We start from the raw sequence: 26,589 nt of genomic DNA on the forward strand, positions 1-26,589 counted from the left end.
TTTTTCAGTGAATTTCAAAGGTTTTCTAAATGCTAATTTCGAACTACAATGTCCCTATAACCTATAATGTTTTGTAAGTAAATTTTAAAAAAGACACGTATACTTTTTATAGTGAAAACTTACTTAACAGTAGTCTTTTATAACTTATAATTATGGCTCCCGGTTATATGGTATTTATTTTTCGGGCAATTCTGTCAGTATTGATCCATATTTTTTTTAAATAATTGTATCTGTATTTATCCATATATATTTTGGGTTTTGTGAAAAAATGAATCTGAAATGAGTATATTTCCACATTTATTTGTCAGATAAATATGCATTCATGCCTGAAGGACTGACCGTTTTCAGTCATATAAACACTCTCAGATGATAAAATATGCACAACCTTGATATTAAAATGTGCATGTTTACTTATACAAGCATATATATTTCTGTTTAAGGCTCTTCACTAAAATTATTTTATTGTTTTAACACTTTTACTTTTAGAACGACAGACCTATTCGCCTGGTAGTCATGATTGACAGCATTTAGAATCGCTCAAAAAATAACCCAATTTCCTTTTTAATCCACATTTTAAAATAAATACAGAGAGGAAAATACATAATTTTTTCTGTCTGTGTTTATCTGTAAAAATCAGTAAAAACGAAAAAAAGGGAGCCCTACTTATAATTTAACAATGTTTACAACTTGGCGCTAGAGAGCGCACTGCGGGATGGCTGGCTGAATTGGCAGCTCCGCCGGACGGACTCGACATATTGTCATATTTCCCGTTTATGGCAACCGATTTTATCGATGCAGACCACTACCTAACAGGAGAATGTGTGTAGCCCCTGATGGTTGAGGTTTGCGGCCGGAAAAGACAATGCAAGTGAAGCAAATCAGCCCGTGAATCCAGAGCGTTAATCTTCCGACACCGGGTAAGATGGCGCCCGCAACTAATCACTGGTCCGTGCAGCCCGCACCACAGCTCCGGAGTGTCCACATGTGAGGGACCAACACAGGTATCGGCACCTGCGCTCCTAGTGCGCCTCACAGATAACGCTCCCACCTGCTGCACAGCGCCTGATTGCAAACTTGGAAGACTGCTTCGCGAGGACCCGGCTAGCATGGCGGCTAACATGGCGACCCCCAGCAAAGCTACCGCATTATGCCTCGATAGACCTGGCACTTGATGAGTCACGAGAGGCCACTTCATGAATCTGACTGCCCATTACTGAACATGCGGGCTTAGCGGAGAAGTTAGAAATTGGGCTGCAATAGGCGATTTAGAGCGTCTACACCCGAGACGCGAAAACAGCGCGAAAACGGCGCGAAAACGGCAGACAAGATGGCGGCGTCCAGACAAACACCTCGCAACTGCAGATACTTAGGAGGTTCTAGTATTTGGGAACTATACGCATCAGGAGTACTGGAGGGAATATAGGACCTGCAGGGAAACACTACCAGGCTTCTGGCCCCTCGCTGGAGTGATATTAACGTCTAGTGCTAATCACAGAGCTCGCAGTGGCCGATACCCTGGTGACGCGGGCTGATCGAGGCTGCGACCGTTACCCTTCTTCCCGCGGCTACCCTCATTCCGAGCACGAAAACGCTCCACTGGACATATCTGGTACTTGCGCTACATCATGGTCCCTTGGGACGCAGAATAACGCAGCAAGCACTCTCTGATTGCCCTTTCTTGCACTGAGCCATGGCGTGTGACTGTGCGCTTTAAGCAAGGGAACACTTGATGCTCAGAACTGTGCTGCAACTGCGCACTCCTCCCGTACGCGACCAGAGAATCCCCCTATGCCGGTTGTGGAGGTGACATAACTGCTGCTGAGAGACTTTGGGCTGAATAACGACCGTTTGGGAAGTGATCCCGTCATCTGCGACCTATGCTGGCCCACCCTAAGCGCCAAGTCTAATTACATGCTAACTGCCTGAGGATCCTGGTGAACGCACTGAACGGGAACCACCATTGCGATATAGCAGCCTCGCCACGTATCTACCTCCTAATACATTTGCCGTGCTGTACCATAATCTATCTGCCTACTGCGCTCTGGGAAAATCTATCATTCCAGCATGGGGAAACCGGACAGGCAACAACCAAAGCTCAACTTCGAACAGCGCAAAACGACGCGTGCGCCTACTTCCCATTCGGACACAGAGACGGACACAGGAATCGATGCATCGCAGGGGATGGAATCTATTTTGAAGGCCCTTCAATCCAGTCTCCAAGACATAAACGGGAAATTGGACCACCTTACTTGTCGGGTAGACAATATGGCAGCGAAAATGGATAGACATGGCGAAAGGCTGGATGAGGCGGAAACTAGAATATCTGCAGTGGAGGACGAAGCGCATACGAGCACGTCTAAGTGTACGGGTTTCGAGAAGATACTAGAAGTCATACGATCGAAGGCGGAGGATTTGGAAGCTACATCATGTCGCAATAACGTGCGCATCGCAGGTGTGCCCGAATCCACAAACACAGGCAAGATGGAATCCTACGTGGAGGAACTCTGCCTGGCACTCTTTCGTAAGGGAGCGTTGTCGCCAGTGTTTATTGTGGAGAGAGCTCATCGCACCCTGGCGCCGCGTCCTCCGCCGGGGACATCACCAAGACCAATTGTGGCACGAATCTTAAACTATAGAGACCGAGACGCGATCCTGAGACTAGCACGTGAGCACAAAGACCTAACTTTCCAAAATAACCGACTGGAGTTTTATCCTGACTACACAATGGCGGTACAACAGGCCCGCAGAGAATTCAACACAGCTAAAGCAAAACTACGTGAACTGAAAGTGGACTACGCTATGCTGTACCCCGCACGACTAAAGGTGACCAGAGAAGGCAAATCGACAGTGCTATCCACACCCAAGGCGGCGAACGACTACATCAAAACCATTGTGGCCTCCCGTCGGACCAGAGAAAGGCAGGAACAAGACCATGTCGAGGAATGATGGGCTCCTGCGACTTGAGCCCTGGTGATGATGCAGAGACTCGCGCCTATCCTAGACCGCCATGGTAAGGCCTTCCTTGGAAGGGTGAGCGCTGCTCTACGCCACGATGAACTCCCCATGGACGGTAAGTCCGCACTATATGCTTCTATGTAATTCTAGACTTCACTAATACACGCGACTCTAGACACACATCAGGATATGGTCTGTCCGGATACACTGAGGTACCACCAGATCTGACAGGGGGGAAGATTCAATGCCAGATGGCACTGTAATATATGGAGGTGAATCCCCCTGATCTTAGACTTTACTGCAGTGCTACGCTGGGCTCAGGCTGAACACTGGGGGAGGTGGGAGAAGATGCCTGGATTGGTTGCTGCAACAGTAACTAATGAGGACAGTGGAGGTCTGAACTGTGACACAGCACTGAAACTCTGAAATGCGTCTGCTCATTCCCAACTCTGCCTTACTTTGCGATCTGCATACAGCTGTGGAATGATATAAAACACTAATGAGGATTCCCCGCTGACATCTGCTGCAGCAATGATTGCACAATAATATGTGTTCATGCTCTAGCGCAGAACTATTGGGCAAGGTACGGGTCAGATGTCGCCACTGGGATAGGGCGCGGATGCGACTACCCGCCTATGTCCTAACACTTACGCATAAGTCCTGCTTGCATAGCCACTATCATATCCTGGACATTGATTGCAGAGATGTGATGGGAGACCACTGGATGGTGAAACGCACTCAACCGCAGTACTGACTGGATCTGGGTTCGTGCACACACCTTATTGGTAATTCTCGACAGACATTATCTGATTTGTTTCTATGCTCACTTTTCCTGCATGCATGCTGCTGGGACTCCCTTAGATGCCGCAGTACCCTACACAGCTGTTCATCAAGTTCAGATCAGTACTGATTGTGCAATGTATTGCTGTGCTATGTCTCACATGGAATTCGGACCCATTGGCCCTGTTGCCTGCTAGACACTATCTGATCTCAATGTTTTGCACTACTATTTACTGCTACGACTTATTAAGATACTATGCAGATGTTGTCACTGACTACCGCAGTCCGTCCACATCCGATATTTCGGATGGAGATGTGTAGCCCAGGCGGACCCCCTTATTGGGAAATCCCCACTAAAAAGTTCTTGATTTTAAATTGTTTAATTGGGGTATGGCATCAGCAGGATTGGGCTGCTGTTGAGGGTGGGGGGGGAACATTGTGGATGTTGTTTTAATTCATGGATCTGACTGCTTGAGATGCACTGCCTACGCCCAGCCGATACATAATTGTTGCTATTCCGAGGGTGCCTACACACGCTCTTTATTGTGTGACAGGGGGGGAACTTTTCTCGATCACAATGATTACGTTCACAATTCACAACACATGCTACGATGGCTGAAACTCCGTTAACTGCACAATCTTTGAATTTCCTCACCTGGAACATCAGAGGCTACACCAACCCCAAAAAAACGCGCCAGATATTCACATGTCTAGATAGGTGGCACATTGATATTGTTATGTTTCAGGAGACGCATGAAGCTCCACACTCAACTGCTCAGGTGGGAAGGAGGTGGGCGGAATCCATTCACTGCTCAAAATATTCGTCGTACTCCAGAGGGGTTTCCATCCTAGTAAAGAAAGGTACGAATTTTAGGATTGACACAACGGTCTTAGACACATATGGCCAATATGTTATTCTCAAGGGTAGACTACGGGGGCGTCCATTAACACTTGTGAACACATACGGCCTAAACACTGATGCACCTGACTTTTATCTTGAAATCTGGCAACCACTACACTCCGCAGATGATCAAACGATACTTTGGGGAGGGGATCTTAACCTGGCCGTAGATGATAGGCTAGATAGATCAGGCAACACAACGGAACACCACACCCAGGCACGCACCAAATTATTAGATATGATGCTAGACCTGCGAATCACAGACATATAGAGAGCCCGTCACCCGGGAATCAAAGAAGCTACACACACTTCAGAGGCGTATAGCAGCTGGTCGCGCATAGATTATTGGTTGGGATCAAATGCGCTACTGTTGTGGACTACGGCGATCACGCACATGCCAAAAACTCTCTCAGACCACAGTCCCATTAAGCGTTCCCTACGTCTTCCTAATTATATACCGCCGCCGTATAGTTGGAGGTTCAATGCTACAGCATTGACTGACCCGATTTATGCAGACCCTATAGACAAGGTGATTAGGGAATACTTTCAACTGAATGATAAACCCACTGATGATGCAGGCCTGTTGTGGGAGGCGTTCAAAGCCACAATTCGTGGTGTCTGTACAAGCACAACAGCTGGGATACTAAAGGATATAAGAACACAATTGACCCGGTGCGAATCCAAGCTTAGTACGCTAGAACATCAATGTGAAGTAACACCTCTGCCTGCTTCGCTTGCTGCAATACGCACCGCGTTAACCGAACACCAATCATTAGCGGAGGACGAGGTTAAGTACCTGAGTAAGCGACATGTAGCCCGAGTTTATGGAGAAGGTGGGCGACCCGGGCGAGTACTAGCATCCAAAATTTGTGCTGGCCGCGTAACCAACACTGTAACACAGATCAGAGGAGGTGATAATCAATTACATACAGATCCCGCAACTATTTTAAAATGCTTTGCCCAGAATTATGGTGACTTATATCAATCAAGACCGGTGGCCACACAACGAGATACGCTCCAAAATTTGGACGATGTTGCCATTGCCTGGCTATCCGACGCCCAGAGGCAATATCTATCACTGCCCATCACTGTGGAGGAGGTGATAGAGGTGATCCAATCCCTACCCAATGGCAAGACTCCTGGCCCGGATGGATTCACTTGTGAATTTTATAAAAACATACAAGGACCTCCTAGCACCTCGATTGGTTGCCATGTTTGGGGCTGCGCATGATGCTTAGATACTGCCATCCACACTGTGAGAGGCGTTAATAGTGGTACTTCTTAAACCGGATAAAGACCCGGGTAGTTGTAACTCATATCGCTCGCTTTCCTTACTTAATGTGGACTCAAAAATACTTGCAAAAATACTTGCTGTGCGACTGCAACCACTCATGACGAATTTGGTCCTTCCAGACCAGTCAGGTTTTATACCCTCCCGCAATACAACACACAACACAAGAACACTTTTTGCGGTCTCGCACTATCTGGATCCGACGACGAAAGCTGTAGCAGTGATGCTGGACGCCGCTAAGGCGTTTGATTCTATTGAATGGTCTTATTTAATTACAATACTGCATAGGATGGGCTTTCCCCTGATATACATTCAATGGATCCAACTGTTATACACGAAACCCACTGCCAGAGTCAGAATTAATGGCTATGTCTCTGAGGCTTTCAACATCGGAAGAGGGACCAGACAGGGCTGCCCATTGTCCCCCCTTCTATTTGCCCTTGCCCTAGAACCCCTGGCCTGCATAGTTAGGCAGAAGAGCCATCATCTTGCCCTACAGTTCCCAAGTAGACCCCTGCATATCTCCCTATATGCGGATGATATGCTACTGTATGTCCGCGACTCAACACGTAACCTAGACCCCCTCTTACGCACATACATCAAATTTGGTGGTTTTTCGGGACCACAGATAAATTGGGGAAAATCCTCGATCATCCCGCTCACTGACAGCACTATACCGCACGCAATAGAATACCCATTAGAATGGCAAACAGACCCCATACGCTACCTAGGCATATGGTTTCACAGGGACCCGGAAATAGTCATCAGGACAAACTACGGTAGAGCAATTGATGTCCTAGAGGACAAAATTAGGAGGTGGATTCAACTCCCGTTATCCCTGGCTGATCGAATTGCGATAGTCAAGATGGTAGTGCTCCCCAAGCTCCTTTACCTCTTCAACAATATCCCCATCCAACCGCCAAGAGAAGTATTTAAGTGCATAACTGCGATGGTCTTGAGGCTGATCTGGGCGGGTAAACAAGCGCGTATCAACCTAACTACCTTGACACTGCCAACTTCCAAAGGGGGATGGGGTGTACTGGATTTTTTATTATATTATTTATGCGCTCAGGCACAGTATGCCGCCTTCTGGTACCACAAAATTCCATATCTGACTCATGTCGCTGTAGAAGAAGGCGATGCTGACCCTATCCCGCTTGACGCTATCATTACACACGACAGACCGCCACTTCACGATTAGGACACTAACGCAGCATGGAGGAGATTAGGCCTACTAGCCCATAAATTACCACTTTACGCTCCTGCTCTTCCACTTCACTATCATCCAAAACTGTCGGTGACAGCAGAACCAGTGGGTATGGGCCTATTAACACAAGTGGGACTAGTTTCCATGGGAGATTTATATAAAGATGGAACTTTCCTCACAGAACCTGATTTAGCCTACATACAAAACCCATCATTGTTATTTCAATTCACATTTCACAGACTGAAGATGGTGATTCGGCACCTATACCATACCTTTCCGGAGGAAGCGCCCACTCTGAATACACTGCAATTGATTCTGACGACCTCTAGCACTACCCACTTAGTATCTAGGCTTTATGCATCAGTTCAGACAGAGAAAGGACATAACACTGCTAGGGCCCGGGAACGTTGGAGCCTGATATTGGAGGACCCCCTCATGGAAAAAGATTGGGAATCTACATGCACTCTGACTACACTCCTCACGCCGAATGGAAACTTCTGCATCATTCATTTTAAATACCTACACCAGGCATATTATACCCCAGTCTCTTTGCATAAGTATGGTTTGAGTAAAGACGCACGATGCAAACGCTGTAACTTTAATTATGGGGACTTCATACATTTAGCATGGCACTGTGCGAGGATCCAGACCTATTGGCTGGAAGTCATAAATACATTGTCTGAAATGGGGGGATAACTCTGGAATGCACCATTCGCTGTTGTCTCTTGGGGTTATTGGGGAAGATGAAACCCATGTCACGTAGGTTTTGTGCAGTGGCCATATTGTTAGCTAAGCGCAGAGTCTCAATGTGCTGGGGGAGTAAAAATGTACCAACAGTCAAGCAGTGGCTAAGGGATATGTCTTACTGCCAAGACACATTACGCACATATGAAGAAATGTTGCCAGCCAGGTCCCGGCCAAAGGATTATTGGGTATATCTGACTGCATACCTGAATGCTCATGGGGATGATTGAAAGCTGTTTAACCTCGGTAATATGATGTAACTCCCGTAAATTTTGTGATATCATCGTCGTAAAGGCACTGTTCAATCAAATTCTGCTATAATGTTGGATGGGTGGGGAGTGCGGTAGTGGACTGATCCAAGTTGGTTTATGTTTGTTTTCCACGGAAAGAAAGTAAAACCCCAAGACCTACAGTTACTGTTGACGCGGCCGGCCCATGGTGGTTGTAGGGGACATGCTGTGTAATAATGTACTATATCTGCAAACTCCTTAAGTGCTATGCAAGTACCTGGTTATAACGCTGCCGGCCTTTAAGGTTGTAGGCACTGAGCCGTGTTATCTGTCAAATGCGTTTTCAATAAAGGTCTTGAAATCAAAAAAAAAAAAAAAACAATGTTTATAACTTCATTAGCAGTAATTAGCATATAAGTGTAGTAAAAGTGTGACGCAGCATCAATACTACCTGACTTTGAACAACAGTGTTCACAGTTCTATTCCCGGCTCCAGCAGCATGTTAGCTCACCACTATCTCACTGTGGGCAACACCTTGCTTAATCTTCCCAATGCCCCCGAGCGCCGGCACACCTTAGTGATGACAAATATTAGCCTGTATTTTTTTTCTTCTATTGTGAACAATATTTTTTTTAATGTCTTCTATTTAGATGTTTTTAATCAGGAGAATGCAAATGACACAGTTTGCCGGGTAGCAGTTTTTAAACTCTCCAACGTATGTACATATTAAGGACCTTATACGTGTTACGATGGAAATCGAAACGTTTACAGCTTCACATTTCGAAATTTTTACAACATGTGCACAAGTTAAATAGTTAACACATGAGCACGTGTAAACTATAAAATGTGACATCTAAATTGGCCGAGCCGCATCTTCCTTCCATAAATCACTCAATAACCAAACAGTATATAAACCACACCCGTTGTTCGAGTAGTTTCGTTTTCACGAGTTATTTATCTGTGCCCATTCTGTGATGCAGGTTCCCTTTTCTAGCGTTGGATTCTTGTTTTGCTGCAACAAAACATATTCCGGAGTTGTAAGTTGTTTGATTATGCATCGTAGATATTTATAATAAGTAGCTATTTGTCAATATTTAAACGTTTATTTCTAGAAAAAAGTGTTATTGCATGTCTTTGCTTTTTTTCTGTAATGTTAGCAGCTTGTTTTCAGAAACAGACAGATTAGAGCAAACATTGCTCCTTTTCTGGCTCCTTTGAGCTTATATATTGTGACTTTCTATATTATAATATAGAGACTGTACTTCACTTCAGAGGTGTTGGTGACCCATCGGCGCAAACCCTAAAGATTTATAATTACCGTCACCAGCTTCCAGTTGTTAGTCTATTTTCCCCTGGGGATCATATACTGTCAAAAAGTATATTATAATTAGGGCTCCCGGTTTTCCGTTTTTACGGATTTTTACATATAAATACAGACGGAAAACAAGTTTTCCTTTATCTGTATTTATATATAAAAAACGGGAAAATACTAGTATATTTTGCTGTGCTGCCGTCTGGTGTCTCACCTTCCTTAGAGGGTTAAGAGGTGACAGCTTCCCCGGCTTCCCGTGTGCACACAGAGCTGCCAGCCGCACCCAAGTACTTCACAGGTCTTTGAAGACCATTTATTTGTTAATGAGGCTGCTTTGTTATTTCACCCCTTTTAGAGCCCCTGCCAGAGTCAGATTAGGAGGACTTCATAGCTGCCAAGGTTTCAGATTGCACCCGTGTTTTAGAAAAAAAATGTAAAGACTGACATATGAAGATGGAGTTAACTGCATTTGGGATTGGTTAAAAGGGATTGTTCTATATACAGCCATGCGTTGATTTCTGGAACAGAAGTTTCCAAATACATTTTCCACATTGCTTTGCAGAGACCTCTAACCTGTCCCCATAGCCATTGATCAACATCGACATCGCAGTTTCATAATGAGCCCACAAGAACTGTCTAACTGTGAAAACAGTTTATGAATTGCAACGTTTAGTCAACCATACACTGTCAGCTAAAATAATTCACCATCATCCTGTGCATAAGACAACCTTATGTCTACCTTTCTGGTTTAAAAATATTATGATGTGATGTACATTTTATTTATATATCGCACGTGTGCGGAAGCTTAAAGGCGCTGCAGCTGAACAGGCCGTAACAAAAAACTTTTTTTTTGTTGCTTTTTCATTTTAGTTATGAGAAGTTTCCTGCTTTTCAGCAATGCAGGATCAGAGCGTGGCAAAGGGATGAGTATTGCAGAGTTTGGAACCGATATTACACATTTTAGTTATTTTACCCAGGTGACATTGTTGGCTGGCCGCACAATGCAGCAAAGATAACACAACCTCATTGAGTTCTAAACGCCTCCAATAATCACACTAACACCTTACAAATAAGATCGGGTGTCACACAGAACATTTTGCCCTGTCAAAGGTTTTGTAATGGATTCTAACAATGTCACGATGGAGCTGAACATTTTTTTTTAAAGACTGCAACCAGAGCGGAGCGCAACTCTGGGAGACTCTGCTGCTTTGTGGGGGCCTAAGAAGAGGTGAAATACAAAAGCTCCATTAACATGCAAATGGTCTTTTAAAGACCTGTGAAGTGCTCGGGCGGCTGTGTGTGCGCCCGGGAAGCAGCCTGGGCTGACACAGGCAGGGTGAGATGACAGAGGGAGGCAGAGGGAGGGAGACAGAGGGAAAGGGAGTGAGGGAAGGGAAGTGAGGGAGGGAGTGAGGGAAGGGAAGTGAGGGAGGGAATGAGGGAAGGAGTGAGGCAAGGTGAGGGAGGGAGTGAGAGAAGGGAAGTGAGGGGAGGGGAGGGAGTGAGGCAAGGAGAGTGAGGGGAGGGGAGTGAGGGAAGGGGAGTGAGGGAAGGAGTGAGAGAAGGGGAGTTAGGGAGGGAGTGAGGCAGAGTGAGAGAAGGGGAGGGAGGAAGTGAGGGAAGGGGAGTGAGGGGAGGGGGAGAAGGGGAGTGAGGGAGGGGGAGAAGGGGAGTGAGGGAGGGAGTGAGGGAAGGGGAGTGAGGGGAGGGGAGTGAGGGGAGGGGAGTGAGGGAAGGGGAGTGAGGGAGGGAGTGAGGGAGGGAGGGAGTGAGGGAGGGAGGGAGTGAGGGAAGGAGTGAGGCAGGGAGTGAGAGAAGGGGAGTGACGGTGGGAGTGAGGGAAGGGGAGTGAGGGGAGGGAGAGAAGGGGAGTGAGGGAAGGGGAGTGAGGGAATGGGAGGAAGGGAAGCTTACAGAAGCTAGTACTTACTTGGGCCGGGGCCGGAAGCAGAGTCCCAACTTGGAGTGTGGCGAGGACGGCTCCATTAATTACTAAAGCAGCGTCTGTCTGCAAGGCAGTGGCTGCAGGCTCATGAATTCAGCTGCGAGACACCGCAGGCTACCATAATTCAGGGGTTTGTCAAGGCATATCAGTGATAGGATCCCGCTAGGCTTGCGCCAGTCCAGTGAGTAGTCCCAGGCGCAGCATGGCCGTTCAGTGACACACAGACCCAGGGCTAATGAACGCGCGCTGGGTCTGCATCAATCTCAACGGACGCTGTGGTTATTCACTGAACACAGCTCTGCACGTTTGTATCATGGGAATTCAAGCCAATAGGCTTAAATCTTTTAAACAGGAACAAAGAGTGGGGGTTAAGTTCTACCCAACAGCAATCTTCCTTTCTCCCTAAGCAGGAATCTAATGACCCAACATGACCTGTGTCCTGCCTGCCTCCAGGCCTTCAACAGAGATCACAGATTGGGGCTTATTTACAAGCTCCTCGCGTTGCATTGTCAATTTAAATAAATGTGGAAAAATACTAGCTGTAGCGTCATCTTTTGCTTGTGGCAAAAATAAATGTGGATAAATACAGAAAAAATGCCCGAAAAATAAATATGGATAAATACAGACGGAAATGGCAAAAACATAAATACCATAAAACCGGGAGCCCTAATTATAATATGAACAGTCATGGTGATCTCAGAGGAGTTCATGACCCGATGGCGCAGTAGAGATTATACACAACGTCACCAGCTTCTGGTTGTTAGTCTGTTTTCCCCTGAGGATCATATACTATCAATATGTATATTATAATATCAACAGTCATTGTGATCTCAGAGATGTTACTGACCCGTCGGAGTCAAGAATAAAGATATAAAAGCAACGTCACTAGCTTCTGGTTTTTAGTCTGTTCCCCCCTTTTGATCATATACTGTGAATATGTATATTATAATTTTCACAGTCATAATGATCTCGGAGGAGTTTATGACCCGTCGCCACGAAGATCAAACATTTCGAAGTCCGAGAGAAAGAAGCTCTGAAAATATTCACCGCTCGAAAGTATTTCGTTATTAATCTTCTGTTGTATTCATAACTTTTTTTCCTTTTCTTTTTACTGTAACAATGGTGTCACTTGTTATATTGTAATAGACTGTCCTATTGTTACAGAAGAGGAATTGGAGATTTGTCGTCGCCATCTGAAATACAGCTTACTAAGCTTTATAATGCACTTGGTCAGATATTTTTTCAGTGAGCATATTTTACGAAATTGTAGTCTAAAAAATATAGCTTTCATACATATTTTCTTACTTTAAGCATTTGATAAACCCTACATTTCTGATTATTATTTTCTAATTTCTATTTTTCTCAGTTGCGGTTCCTATACACCTTCCCCCTATCGAATATATATAAAAAGTACTGTATATTATATTAGTACTGTGCTATATATTCTTTAAAATGTAAGTGATTTGTTAGCCGAACAGTATGCGACCTCTAAGTACTACAACAGAACGTTCCCGAATTCTACAGAATACAAATTTGAAAAATGATAATGTATACATTTCAATGTAATATGAAGTAATTTATATTTAACTGTTTTTTACTTGTTCTTCTGATCTCAGATGATGTAGTGCAGGAGTGTTTGTTGCAGCACTTCCTTTCTACTTTTTACTACATTATCTAAAATAACTGATGCCCTCTTATATTATCAAGAATATGGGGCAACACTTTCACAAACTATAGCAGAAAAAAGGAGGGTGTGGACAAACTTAAGTGATATTTTATGAAAATCCATTTTTATTTGTCACCCCTTTGATATATATTGGCCACATAAATCACTTTTTTAATTATTTTCGCCTGACGCGTTTTGGAACAAACATTTCCTTCATCATAGGCATTATCCACAGCCTCGCATTACTGCTGCACTGAATTTCAATTAACGCCCTCCAATGGGCTTCTCCAATGAGACCCAGAGCAACGTGGCAATTGTAGTGAAAACAGCCTTCATTAGAACGCAAATGGCGAGGAATAACATAATCCATAAAATTGCCCCACAATGAGCCGCCAAAATGATGAATGAGTCCATAATTATTAGGCTTGTCTCTCCACATGTTGGGGAGTTGGTTGGCAAATTCCGCACCCCATGGCCCCATGTCATCCGCTGGGTGGTGCGGCTCTCCGCGCCCTGAGGCAGGCGCTTACAACATCAAACACAGTGCTTCAGTAAATTGAGAGCGCACTCAAGAGACAAGAATAATCCGTTGGCCACATAAATCACCTTGTTTATTTATTTTCGCCTGACGCATTTCAGAACAAACATTTCCTTCATCATAGGCTTTATCCACAGTCTCACGTAACTGCTGCACTGATTGTGCCCTTGAGTGCGCTCTCAATTTGCTGAAGCACTGTGTTTGATATATATATATAACACCCTCGGGGGCAGCAGTGTCAGCACTCTCGCTCCCTTGCTTCAATGAAATGAAGATGCCAAACGCGTTTCGAGCGATATCACGCTCTTGATCACTCTGGCTTGAAAATATTGCCGAGGGTGTTTGAGTCTGCACCCTTCATGTGAGGCATATTCAATGGGGCAACCTTTGTTTTCTGATGTTTAGTGGCCAGTCCAGCCGCGAAGATACCCCGCTGCCGAAAAAGTGACTCTTCAGTCCTCGGAACCGCAAGACTGTCAAGGAATGAAGGGGACCTTTGCCGTCGTATATATTGGCATCAGGGAGTGACTCCCGCACTGCTGTTACCCACTAGGGTTAGTTATTTTGAACATTTGCACTGAGGCAATTATCGTGAATACGGAGTCAACGACACACACATGGGTTTTACAAGGGACTACAAGTTCTATGACAGTATACTGTGGGAAAACCAAAACCATGAGGCCAAGGTTGACAACGCCCAATAGGGCGGGACTTGTGCAAGTAATAAATCAGCTGTTCCCAAGTGTTTTGTGTCTCCGTGTTTTCAAGCCAGAGTGAAGCCAGTGAGCAAGAGCGTGATATCTAAAGGTTACCAGAGGATATTCACTCATTTGTTCACCGATGTCAGGATCTTTTTTGATGATATTCCAATATTTGTTAAGGATCTTTCTTACGTTCTGGCTTTCCTTGCTGTACGTCATAATCATTCTGATTGGTTCACATTTAGATGCAGATTTCAATAGTTTTTTGTCAATCAGAGTTTGTGTTCTGCTAAGTTGTATGGCACTTAGCCTTAAATGAAGATGTACCTCAGTGACATTATATAGTTAACCTTTTGAAATATAATGCACTATGTGACGGTCCAAGCAACATTGTGTTGTTTAGGAAAAACAATTTTCCTTTTAGAACCGACTCTTGTATATAAACCTTCTATGATTTTTCTACTTTTCCTTTACAGTTTTAAGAGAAAGTATCATTAACAGAAAGACAATATGAATGTTTCTGCAATGTAAGAACGTTTAATTTGTGTCAAATTGGTTGTAAAACTACATCTCCCATGATGCTTCATTATGAGTTGATTGGGAGTTACACTATAAAAATGAAAAGAGAAAATGGACTAGTGGTAAACACTGTGATCAAGACCTGCGGTCGAAACGCGTAGGTGAATGGGGCTCCTTGAGTCTCTTGAATAAAACCCTTTAAAGAAGCAATTGGACGTGTGGAGACAATATTCATTTTTTGGTGAGAGATTGTTTGTGGGGAAACGTTCATCCCCGCTGTCTGGCACCGACCGACATATAGCGTGCACCTTCTAAGGAACGTATTGGTGGTAAATATATATATATACATACATATATATTCACAATTCCACCATACCTTGCTCCCAAAAATTCATAAAAATACAAAAATGATCCCCCCAACGACTGATCGTCTTCGGAATTGAATCATCAACTGAAAAGATGTCTAAATATATGTATGGACTCCTACAGTCGTCTTTAAAGAATCTTCCATCTTTACTCCAAGATTTCAAAGATGTATTGAACAAACTTGAGGACATACAGTGGGCAGCAGAAATGGTATGGGTTACATTTGATGTTAGCTCCATATATACATGCAAAGCGAAATCAAAGGGTTTGGAGGTAGTATGACATTTCTTGTCCATTAGATCGGCCACCTATGTTGAATACATGTGCATGGTTCTTGACATGATTGAATTCATTCTAGACAATAAAACATTCATGTATGAAGGGCAGTGGTTTAGACAAGCCCAGGAGTTGCCATGGGTTCAAGGTTTTCACCCTAAAATACAAACCCCACCAAGGGCTTTTGTGTGGTGAGACATCTATAGAGTGATGGTCGCAACCATCTGACAGAACACATATTTTTATGGGGAAGATGCAAAGCTGAAATCTTTTTAATTTGGATAGGGCCTGAATCGCTTTTGTTTGAGTTTTGTACCCATCTCAACACAAACAATTTCCATATGCAGATGACATATGAATTTAGTCAACAATCCATCTGTTTTTTTGATATTTAAATTGATATACATGCTGGAAACGCCAAACCAAAAAATATCTGAAACCAACAGCATGCAATTCACTCGTGTATGCCACCAGTGCCCACCCTATACCCCAGATATTAGCCATACTATATGGAGAAATGACAAGAATCAGAAGAAATTGTAGTGAGGCAAATGTCTGTGAAGCTGAACTGGACAATCTCACAAACAAATTCACTCAAAGGGGTTAACCTACGAAGCTCATAACAGGTTACAGAAAAAATATTCTCTGCAAAAAATCAAGGGAATCTTTAAAGAGGAAAAAGAGACAACTACTCAAAAAACAAGTATTATGAATCCTTTCTGTACACCTTTGAACTGTGACAGGCATGGCAGATATAAATTCTTATGAAAACTTTGGCATGCCCTATGCACTGATAAGACTTTGACTTGGATCTTACCACTCAAACCCAAGATGGTGCACCAGAGGGGAAAAACTATTAAAGATACAGCATATAATAGTTTTCTGCCAATAACAACTGGGGATACGAGTACATGGCTATGTACCAAGTGCAGTTCATGCAATATATGCAGTATTGCAATGCATAAAACACACAATTTTACTTTCAATGAGAGCAGGCGAATATACAATTGAGGTGGGGAGCGCAGAATCTACGCTCCACTCCCAGACGCACTGCGTTATCTGGATACAAGATCCAACCAACTGTTCTCCATTTCGCTTTATTCAATAATCTGCTATTTTAATCCAAAGTTTTCCAAGACATTCTTTTTATCGTTTGCATATCCACATCCGTAACATAATGCATTTTTGGAAACTTCTCATATTCCCGTGTGTCCATCCGGACTTCTTCGAAAATAAGATCCAAATGCAACCAGTAGTTCAGAGCAGCAATTCTTTATTACACACCCAATGCATTTCGGGCTGTGCCACCAGCCCTTCGTCAGGGGTCACTGCAAATTAACCAATTCAGGAAAACCCATCAGTATCAATTTATGCCATTTTGAACATTATACACTTAATTTAACGTTTCAGCTTAGTGTTGTTCGCTTTTACATTCAAAATGTGATTAAAAAATATAGTTGAAAAATCTGTTGGCGTACCTAATCCCCAAACGAGCCTAAACCAAACACATATTTCGAACCACATTTCCTTGATTAAATAGTGCCGAAAATCTCTGCACGCGAAAAGCTCTCCGACATCCTGTATCACCCTTCTGTTTGAGTCACATTGCTAATCCATCCTCGTTTGCTTAACTCGTGCAGGCGTCCGCCGAGCGGCTAGAGGAAGAAAATGGAGTAAGCAGGTATGCATTAAGCTGGGTCACATAGTAAGTAGGAGCACGAGTTCACAGAAAGGTTAGGTGTATGGAGTTTGTAAAAGAATGAGAACACTGCAATATCGGGTGGGTAAGAAAGAAGTAGGCTAGAGATGGTAAGCGAAAGGAGGGTTTTTAATCACATTTTGAATGTAAAAGCGAACAACACTAAGCTGAAACGTTAAATTAAGTGTATAATGTTCAAAATGCCATAAATTGATACTGATGGGTTTTCCTGAATTGGTTCATTTGCAGTGACCCCTGACGAAGGGCTGGTGGCACGGACAGAAATGCATTGGGTGTGTAATAAAGAATTGCTGCTCTGAACTACTGGTTGCATTTGGATCTTATTTTCGAAGAAGTACGGATGGACACACGGGAATATGGGAAGTTTCCAAAAATGCATTATGTTACGGATGTGGATATGCAAACGAGAAAAAGAATATCTTGGAAAACTTTGGATTAAAATAGCAGATTATTGAATAAAGCGAAATGGAGAACAGTTGGTTGGATCTTGTATCCAGATAACGCAGTGCGTCTGGGAGTGGAGCGTAGATTCTGCGCTCCCCACTACAATGTATTTAATTCAGTGCATTCAGGGCAAGGCACTACCTAGTTCAGCACGCAAAAAACACTAGAGGATGTTTGTATTGGATGAACTTTTGTAAAATATGGAGTGCATACCACCCTTATTCATGTTTATAAATGTATTGCCCCACGTTGGTTTTGCACCCGAGACAAAAAGATACTTATTGATTAAACGGATTGCAGATGGTAAACTCCGCATTCAGCAAGTCCTCAGCAGCTAATGTATTTATCACGTGAAAGCAAGTGCAAATGTTCGTATGCAGGAAATCCAGGACATTATCATAACAAGCATGAAATGCAATGTGTTGTTCATTGTGTGCACAAATTTATTTATTTTTTATTTGTTGGTTATATAGGTGCATGATGGGTATTGCAGTTTATAGTTAGGTAATAAGATGTTAAGGCGATCTGTTAGGCTTCCATACAAGGAGGCGGAGCACGCACGTTTTAAAAGTAGGACTGAAAGGCAACGTTCGACACGCATTAATCACCGGGCCGCTGCAGGCGTCCGCCGAGCGGCTAGAGGAAGAAAATGGAGTAAGCAGGTATGCATTAAGCTGGGTCACATAGTAAGTAGGAGCACGAGTTCACAGAAAGGTTAGGTGTATGGAGTTTGTAAAAGAATGAGAACACTGCAATATCGGGTGGGTGAGAAAGAAGTAGGCTAGAGATGGTAAGCGAAAGGAGGGGTTGAACTCGCATGTGTTTAGAGTTGAATACGAGCTAAGCAAACAAGGATGGATTAGCAATGTGACTCAAACAGATGGGTGATACAGGATGTCGGAGAGCTTTTCGCGTGCAGAGATTTTCGGCACTATTTAATCAAGGAAAGGTGGTTCGAAATATGTGTTTGGTTTAGGCTCGTGTGGGGATTAGGTACGCCAACAGATTTTTCAACTATATTTTTTAATCACATTTTGAATGTAAAAGCGAATAACACTAAGCTGAAACGTTAAATTAAGTGTATAATGTTCAAAATGCCATAAATTGATACTGGTGGGTTTTCCTGAATTGGTTAATTTGCAGTGACCCCTGACGAAGGGCTGGTGGCATAGCCCGAAATGCATTGGGTGTGCAATAAAGAATTGCTGCTCTGAACTACTGGTTGCATTTGGATCTTATTTTCGAAGAAGTCCGGATGGACACACGGGAATATGAGAAGTTTCCAAAAATGCATTATGTTACGGATGTGGATATGCAAACGAGAAAAAGAATATCTTGGAAAACTTTGGATTAAAATAGCAGATTATTGAATAAAGCGAAATGGAGAACAGTTGGTTGGATCTTATATCCAGATAACGCAGTGCATCTGGGAGTGGAGCGTAGATTCTGCGCTCCCCACTACATTGTATTTAATTCAGTGCATTCAGGGCAAGGCACTACCTAGTTCAGCACGCAATAAACACTAGAGGATGTTCGTATTGGATGAACTTTTGTAAAATATGGAGTGCATACCACCCTTATTCATGAATATACAATTGAGACATTTATTAATTGTAACATGAAATATGTCGTGTATCTTCTTATGTGAGCATGTGATACCATTTACGTTGGAAGTACCATCCGCCCCTTAAAAGAACAGACACAGGAGCATATGAGGGTAGTGAGAAACAATAATATTACATATCTACTAATAAGACACATTCAAGAGATGCATACAACTTTGCAAAAGCAAAAAGTAAGATCCTTGGGAATCAGTCAGACCATGCAAGTCTAAGAGGGCATAACGGTATGACCAAATTCAGAAAAATGAGGCACGATGGATTATAAGACTAAGAGCTATGCAATTAAGAATACATCTTTACAATTAAATGTACCATTTCCTGTACTAATTCAACTTGCAGATATCTATTTTCCATCAGTGTGGATCTTGTTACATTAGCCCGTTTACTTGGGGGTAATTTGAGCTTCCAAAATCATTATTTTGGAGTCCCGCCGTTCCGCTCCACTGCCACCAAGATCATCTGCGGCGTACCCCAAGGCTCCTCGCTCAGCCCAACCCTCTTCAATATCTACATGAGCCCCCTCGCCGCCGTCGCACGCAAGCACAACCTCAACATCATCTCCTACGCCGATGACACCCAGCTGATACTCTCCCTCACCAAAGACCCAACCACCGCCAAAACCAACCTCCAGGAAGAAATGAAGGACGTCGCGGAATGGATGAAGCTCAGCCGGCTGAAACTGAACTCAGACAAAACGGAGGTCCTCATCCTCGGAAAATCCCCATCTGCCTGGGACGACTCCTGGTGGCCCACAGCGCTGGGCACCGCACCGTCACCCACAGACCACGCACGCAACATAGGATTTATCCTGGACTCCTCGCTCACAATGACCCAACAAGTCAACGCCATCTCATCCTCCTGCTTCAACACCCTGCACATGCTCTGAAAGATCTTCCGGTGGATCCCCAAAGAAACCAGAAAGACGGTCACGCAGGCCCTCATCGCCAGCCGACTTGACTACGGGAAGGCCCTTTACGCAAGAACCACAGCCAAACTTCAGAATCGACTTCAACGCATACAGAACGCCTCCACACGACTCATCCTCAACATCCCTCGCCACAGCCACATATCGGCCCACCTGAAAAACCTGCACTGGCTCCCCATCAGCAAGAGGATCACATTCAGGCTCCTCACCCACGCGCACAAAGCACTCCACGACATGGGCCTAGAATACCTCAACAACCGCCTCTCGTTCTACTCTCCTACCGGCCAGCTCCGCTCTGCCAGCCTCGCCCTTGCAACCATCCCACGGATCCGCAGAGCCACCACCGGAAGAAGGTCGTTCTCCTGCCTGGCCGCCAAGACATGGAACTCCCTCCCCGCACACCTACGACTGACCCAGGACCATCTCACCTTCAGGAAACACCTCAAGACCTGGCTATTCGAGCAGTAGCGCCCCCCCCTTCTCCCTTCAGCGCCTTGAGACCCTCGCGGGTGAGTAGTGCGCTCTATAAATGTATTGATTGATTGATTGATTATGTATGACATACATGATGAGAAATATGATTAGTGCTTGGGTCAGATATGTAAATAAAACAACACAAAACAATCCTGGTATTTTCTACTTTTGATAAATGAATTATCAGTGTTTTTGCACTTTATATTCTATTGAAAGACATTAACCATTTTTTTATTTTTTATTTGCAAAGTTTTATATAGCTCTCACTGCACCCGGAGGTAGCAGAGCGATTTACATGAGTATCAGTGAGTTACAGGTTCCATATTTATAAAGACAAGTATAGACATAGGATGAAAGAAAAAAAAACATGAATTACACAATAATGTAAGATTACTAGTGCGTACACACATCTTATGGAGAGTGAAGAGGTAAAGGGGGAATGGTAAACGGGGGGTAGGGAATGCAGGTAGGAAAAACACAACGGTAAGGCGAGGAAAACGATGTCCGGCTGGGTAGGTGCCGGCCGAGGGGTGAACCAGACACAAACTCCTCAATAGCTGCATATGACAGCTCCACCGGGCATCAGCCAAAGTAGCTCCGGCACCGCAGCTTTACATGAGGATCAGCGAGTTACAGCTTACAAAATTACATCAGTTACAGGAGCAAAGAATAAACGTAAGGAGAAAAACAGTGTTTAAACAGTAACAAGAGATATTAACTTATAAGCTAGAAAGGGGAGGTAGCCACAGGATCACGGAGGGAGGAGGCGGTGGAGGGAAGGAAACAAAACGGGAAGACGAAGAAAAACTATGTCCAATGTCCGGCTGGGTAGGTAAAGGCCGAGGGGGTGAACCAGAGCCAAACTCCTCTATAGCTGCATAAACAGCTCCACCGGACATCGGACATGTTGCTCAGTCTCCACAGTAAGTACAATATTCAGGGTTTCCGCCTAGGGGGCCTCGTCATAGCTCCAGCTTCCACACCAGTCCCAGTGTTACTGGGAAACCCTGAGCGTAATTCAAACATCAAGTGGTGCTTGCTCCGTGGCTCTTGTCCAGCTGGTTCCTCAGACTGTGCTGCAGCGCATTCCATGCCTCCCTCTATAGTTTATGTAATTCCAGTGCGATCAAACAGTGAGGTGGGGAGATGTTTGACAGGCTGACTCTCTTTCAAAGCAGGCTGTTTCTGGCAGAATATGGTAGGATCTGAGTCTCAATGACCTAAGCCTCTCAAATCCGCTATATCTGTTCACTCTTCATTAAGGTTAGGCATGCAGCGACATCAGGAAATGCGGGGGCCCGGGCCTTTCATCAGCAGGTGGTAGCAATAGTAGATCACCGTTCTAGGGGCTCTGTCCCAGGAAGCCAGCATCTTAGAATCAGGAACTGTCCGGATTCCCGTGTTCACGGCTCACCCACTCTCAAGACCATCAGTTTAATCACCCGGTAGGTTTCTCCTGCTCTTTCCCTTTTGCATAGGCTCACGGGTATGGCAGCTGTTCTCAGAACCCGATGCCAACCAAGGTCGCTGGCACTTGTCGAAGCCTGATGGGCGCCATCTTAAGTACAGACAATTCTCACACAGGCCAAGGAGGGCGCCCTCTTAGTTTAAGTCGAGCTGCATGAATTTTGGGGGAGACTAAAAACGGGCCCCCAACTTGATTCACAGCGTGCTTCAGCGAGCTCCTCTATCATCCACGCCGGGGCCGCCTCTCCTCCTGTCGCCACTGCCATACCTCCTTTGCTCACTGCAATGGACGCCCTCAGATCCAGGGCAGCGGAGGGCTGAAGTATCGACTGGGTAGCGCACTCCAGGTGAGTTTAGCTGCCAAAGGAGAGCCGCCTCCAGCCGTTTACCGACACCAGGCAGGGGCCGCTGCCCTCTTGATAGCCGCTCCTCGTCGCTCGGCCGAGTTGCATTCCGGTGGTGAAACCAGCATATGAGGGGTGCTCGGTGTAGTCAGAGTATCCGTTCGTGCCCCGTGCTTTGCTACTCCGCAGGGGCGGCCTTAGGCATGTGCAAGCTGTGCACCTGCACAGGGCCACCAAACCCCAGGGGCCTCCATGCCAATATATATCCTTAATATAATAATCCTCTGAGGATGGATACATATTTGCATGGCAGCCCCTGGCAGGGATTTGGCGGCCTCCAGCTCTGTTCCACTTCCTAACACCCTGAATCCCCCACTCCTGAGCTCCGGGGGGCTCTACCCCACCCGGACTCCCTCTTCCGGGGCCCCCTACCTACGCTCCCTGCCCAGGGCCGCCATGAGGCTAGAGCCGCCCCAGTACTCCGAAACCGCAGACCGAGCCGCGATCTGCGCGGGGCATCCTCTATATCCCTGGGGCTTGGAGAGGAGCTGAGTGAAACTGCGTCCACGCTGCCATGATGGCTCCTCCTCCTCCTCACTCAACCAATGCAACGGTTTCTCATGCGGGTAATGACGACATAAATGAAAGCAAGTACCAAGTATTGTAATTCTTGCACAAAGCATTTTTTTTAGACCCTGGTGCTTATATATGTAAAAAGTTAAAAACTAAATGCAAAATAATTTGCTGTGTTGTACACCTGATATAGTACTGTATCTGTACAATTGTCTGTACAGGACTGTGGTGTGCACAAACTCTCAAATTTCTTCACCCGTTGATTTTCAAAGGTTAATGCCAAATAACTGCAGCACACTGAGGACATCCATAGTAAGTTTTGTGCAGTGATATTTCTGTTGCAAATGCAGCAGGGTTGGCTTTGCCACATTCTATTGATATATTGGATTGGATATATTGAAGTTGTAGGGTCGTTTAGGTTTTATAATGCCCTAGCTATGTGCTGAGACTTTGATCCCTTTCGACAGACATATAAAGATGAAACAAGTAAGAATGGGAATCCTGCTGTGGTGCCCATTTAAAATGGCATTTTGAATTATATCCAGCATGGAAATCAGATTATCTGGTATTCCCTGTTTACTGCAGGTCAGTAGCACATTTATGAGTGGTAATTACTTTTGCGGTAGGAACTTGTCATATGCTCTGGAGAACACTCACATTTCGAAAATAGGGGATGAATGGAGGTCACATCGCAAATCGAATGGGCTGTTGCTGATGTTACAAGCTTCTATATAAAACTTGGCAACACCAACTTTCACCAGTATACGAGACAAACTCATTTCCACCAGTGACGAGTTTGTTTCCATTCATATTGCTGTGGTATACTGGTTTAGTGACTGTGGTACAAAGGTTTCTTCTACTTTACTTTGAGATAAATTATACGCGTCCCTGCTCGATATGCAGGCATTTTCAAATGGAGAGTTTCCTTGATATTGTCACTTTTATTATGGTTTGAGTATATCAATGTTTCACAACTATTATACGACACATTTAGTGATCTCTCGGTTATTTTTTCATCATCATCATCAAAGCTTTATTTCGATATACAAGATATCATAAAAGCACATACAAAACATAAAAGCCATAATTCATAAATGTTACATTTTACAATTTAAGGTTATTTTTTGTTTTTCACACACTTTTTAAGCAGGTACTATCAAAGTCCAAGGTAATTAGTACAACCATCGGGCCGTCCGAGGCCCATGCCAATTTCGCAGCCGCGGGCCGTGGAGGGAGTTACGGTGGGGCAGGGAGGCGGGGAGGGGGAGGGGCAGGGTGGAGGGACCTAAAAACTGGCATATGGATAATTGCAGGTAAGTACACAATTTAATTAATAAAACGAAATTCGTAGCGTGCACAGCATCGCATTTTGCGATGCAGTGCGTGCTACGAAATTCGTTTTATTAATTAAATTGTGTACTTACCTGCAATTATCCATATGCCGGTTTTTAGGTCCCTCCACCCTGCCCCTCCCCGCCTCCCTGCCCCACCGTAACTCCCTCCACGGCACGCGGCTGCAATTTCGTGCCTGTTTGTTGTTGCGATGGGATGGGACTCAGTACCCCAGTGTTCCCTTCACCAAAGAGGAGGAGCATCCCTTCTTGATGCCCCAATAGCACCTGGAGACTCCCGCAGCACGGGATACACACATCGGGCTGTTCGAGGTCCGCACTCGTTCCTTGCTTGCCTGTCATTGCACTGGGGTAGGACTCAGTCCCCTATCTTTTCCTTCACCAAAGAGTAGGCGCAATCCTCCCTAATGCCACAAATATGCCTGGAGACTGGGCCAATGGTGGGCCCGTCTGCACCCGTCTACGTCTGGATGAGACTGGGATGCGCCACCCCTCTGAGATAGTCATCTTGGGCAGTAAGGGGCGTTGTTTTCCTCTGTGGACACCTGAATTTTCACTAAGCAAGAAAGAGTGCAAGGGGTGGAATGCCTGGGCCTGGTCCCCTGAAAAAAAGCCCTATAAAAACCTACTAGTATCAATGCCATGCTGAAGCGAGCAGGAGCACTGGTGTCCAATGAAATTGCCCTAACCGAACAACGGTTGTCTCCGGGTCAAGAGGGGCACAGGAAATAGTTGGTATTGGTGTGGCCTCGTTAGTGCTATTAGTTGCCCTGTGGAAGAAGCCTCGGTTGGCATTGGTGAAAGCATAGTATCTTTCACTCACTGACTGGACTTAAACAAAGGCAAACAATGGTCTCTTGATAGGTGATCCGATGCAGGACAGCACCATCACCTCTGCTGAACCTGTGCCTAAACGAAAGAAGGCAAACACAAGGATACCATGAGCAAAACCCAAAGGGCCTGAGGCAGGGATAAAAGAGGGTCCCAGCACCATGTCTTTCGGATAACACCTTAATGGAGGAGGTGTATATGAACTTCTCTAAAATCATGGAGGCATATTCACAGCCTATAAGGGAGCACCTTGGGAAGAATGAGTCCCATCTAATTGCATCACCGGGAACATGTGACGGTATCATGCAAACACGTGCCGCAGTGATCACTGGGGTCACTCAGACTGGAAATGCACCTGAATTTACATCTCCAACTAGGCCCTCGCAATGCTCAGCTGGCATGGTCTCGAATAGGGGCATCATCTTATAGATTTCAGAACTTCAATCCCAATCTACTCACCCCCCCCCACCTGCAGTCTCGGGGCCCAGGAATTTTTTGATAATACTCCATTGGTTATTGCACACAACCTGAATGGCTCCAACAGGAGCACCCCGCAGGGAGCATCAAGGGAACGAAGTACTCCAGTTACACAAGTAGGGGGAGGCACCGTCATGGACAGAGTTCCTAGTATTGAAATTTAAATCTGCAGCCAGATTCATGCCCCTGTGTTTTGATAATGGTGGGGTGAACACGGCTGCAAGAAAATCAGGTGGCATGATGGTGGGAGCTTCAAAACACGGTTACCAACTGGCTGAGCATTCATAACTACTTTGACCCAGCAGATAGCTGTGATATCTTAATGGTGTGAAGATTGGGCTGGGTTGGGCCATCAAGGAAAAATATAGATGAGGACTGGGTCGTAGTCAACTACTGGCACCCGGTTATGGTGAGGAAACTACTGAATGTTAACTCAATGGAAATTTTGAAAAAATCGAAGGTTGCTACGCGGCCTTTAGGCTATTTCTACAAACCTATTACACAAGTACCTCTCTGTTTTGCAAATCGATACTCCCAGCAGATGGTATGAGGCCTGCAAAATAGATATGCATGCTTTTTGGACTGCAATGAGGTAGACTGACTGGCTACCGTAAACTCTGGAGGATGCTTATAGCCCGTCCCTGAGAGAAGTTCTATTACTAGAAATTCTGGAACAGGGTCTCCCCAGTGATGGAGGGGCAAACAATATCCAGTACTGATGGTGATTCTGATAGCATTGTACCCAGAACGAAACACACTGTCCAGCCAATGCTTTTCCTAGTTCCTCCTGCCTAGTCCATTATAGTTTTGCCCCAACCCTTGCAGGTTTAATTCTGCCTGCCAAGAACTCTGGGCTGAAAATATTAAGCTGGAACATTGCGGGTCTCAATACCAAGTTATTAATGCCTGATTGGCAAAAGTTTGTAAAA

General features: G+C 44.9%; 1 long non-coding RNA gene across 1 annotated transcript in view; it reads right to left on the reverse strand.

The window, feature by feature from the left end:
- Positions 1–26,589, reverse strand: part of LOC144753356 (uncharacterized) — a 248,922-nt gene that overhangs the window by 188,590 nt on the left and 33,743 nt on the right. The window lies entirely within an intron of this gene.

The sequence above is a fragment of the Lissotriton helveticus genome, chromosome 5_1, assembly GCF_964261635.1.
Source record: "Lissotriton helveticus chromosome 5_1, aLisHel1.1, whole genome shotgun sequence".
Taxonomy (NCBI): Eukaryota; Metazoa; Chordata; class Amphibia; order Caudata; family Salamandridae; genus Lissotriton; species Lissotriton helveticus.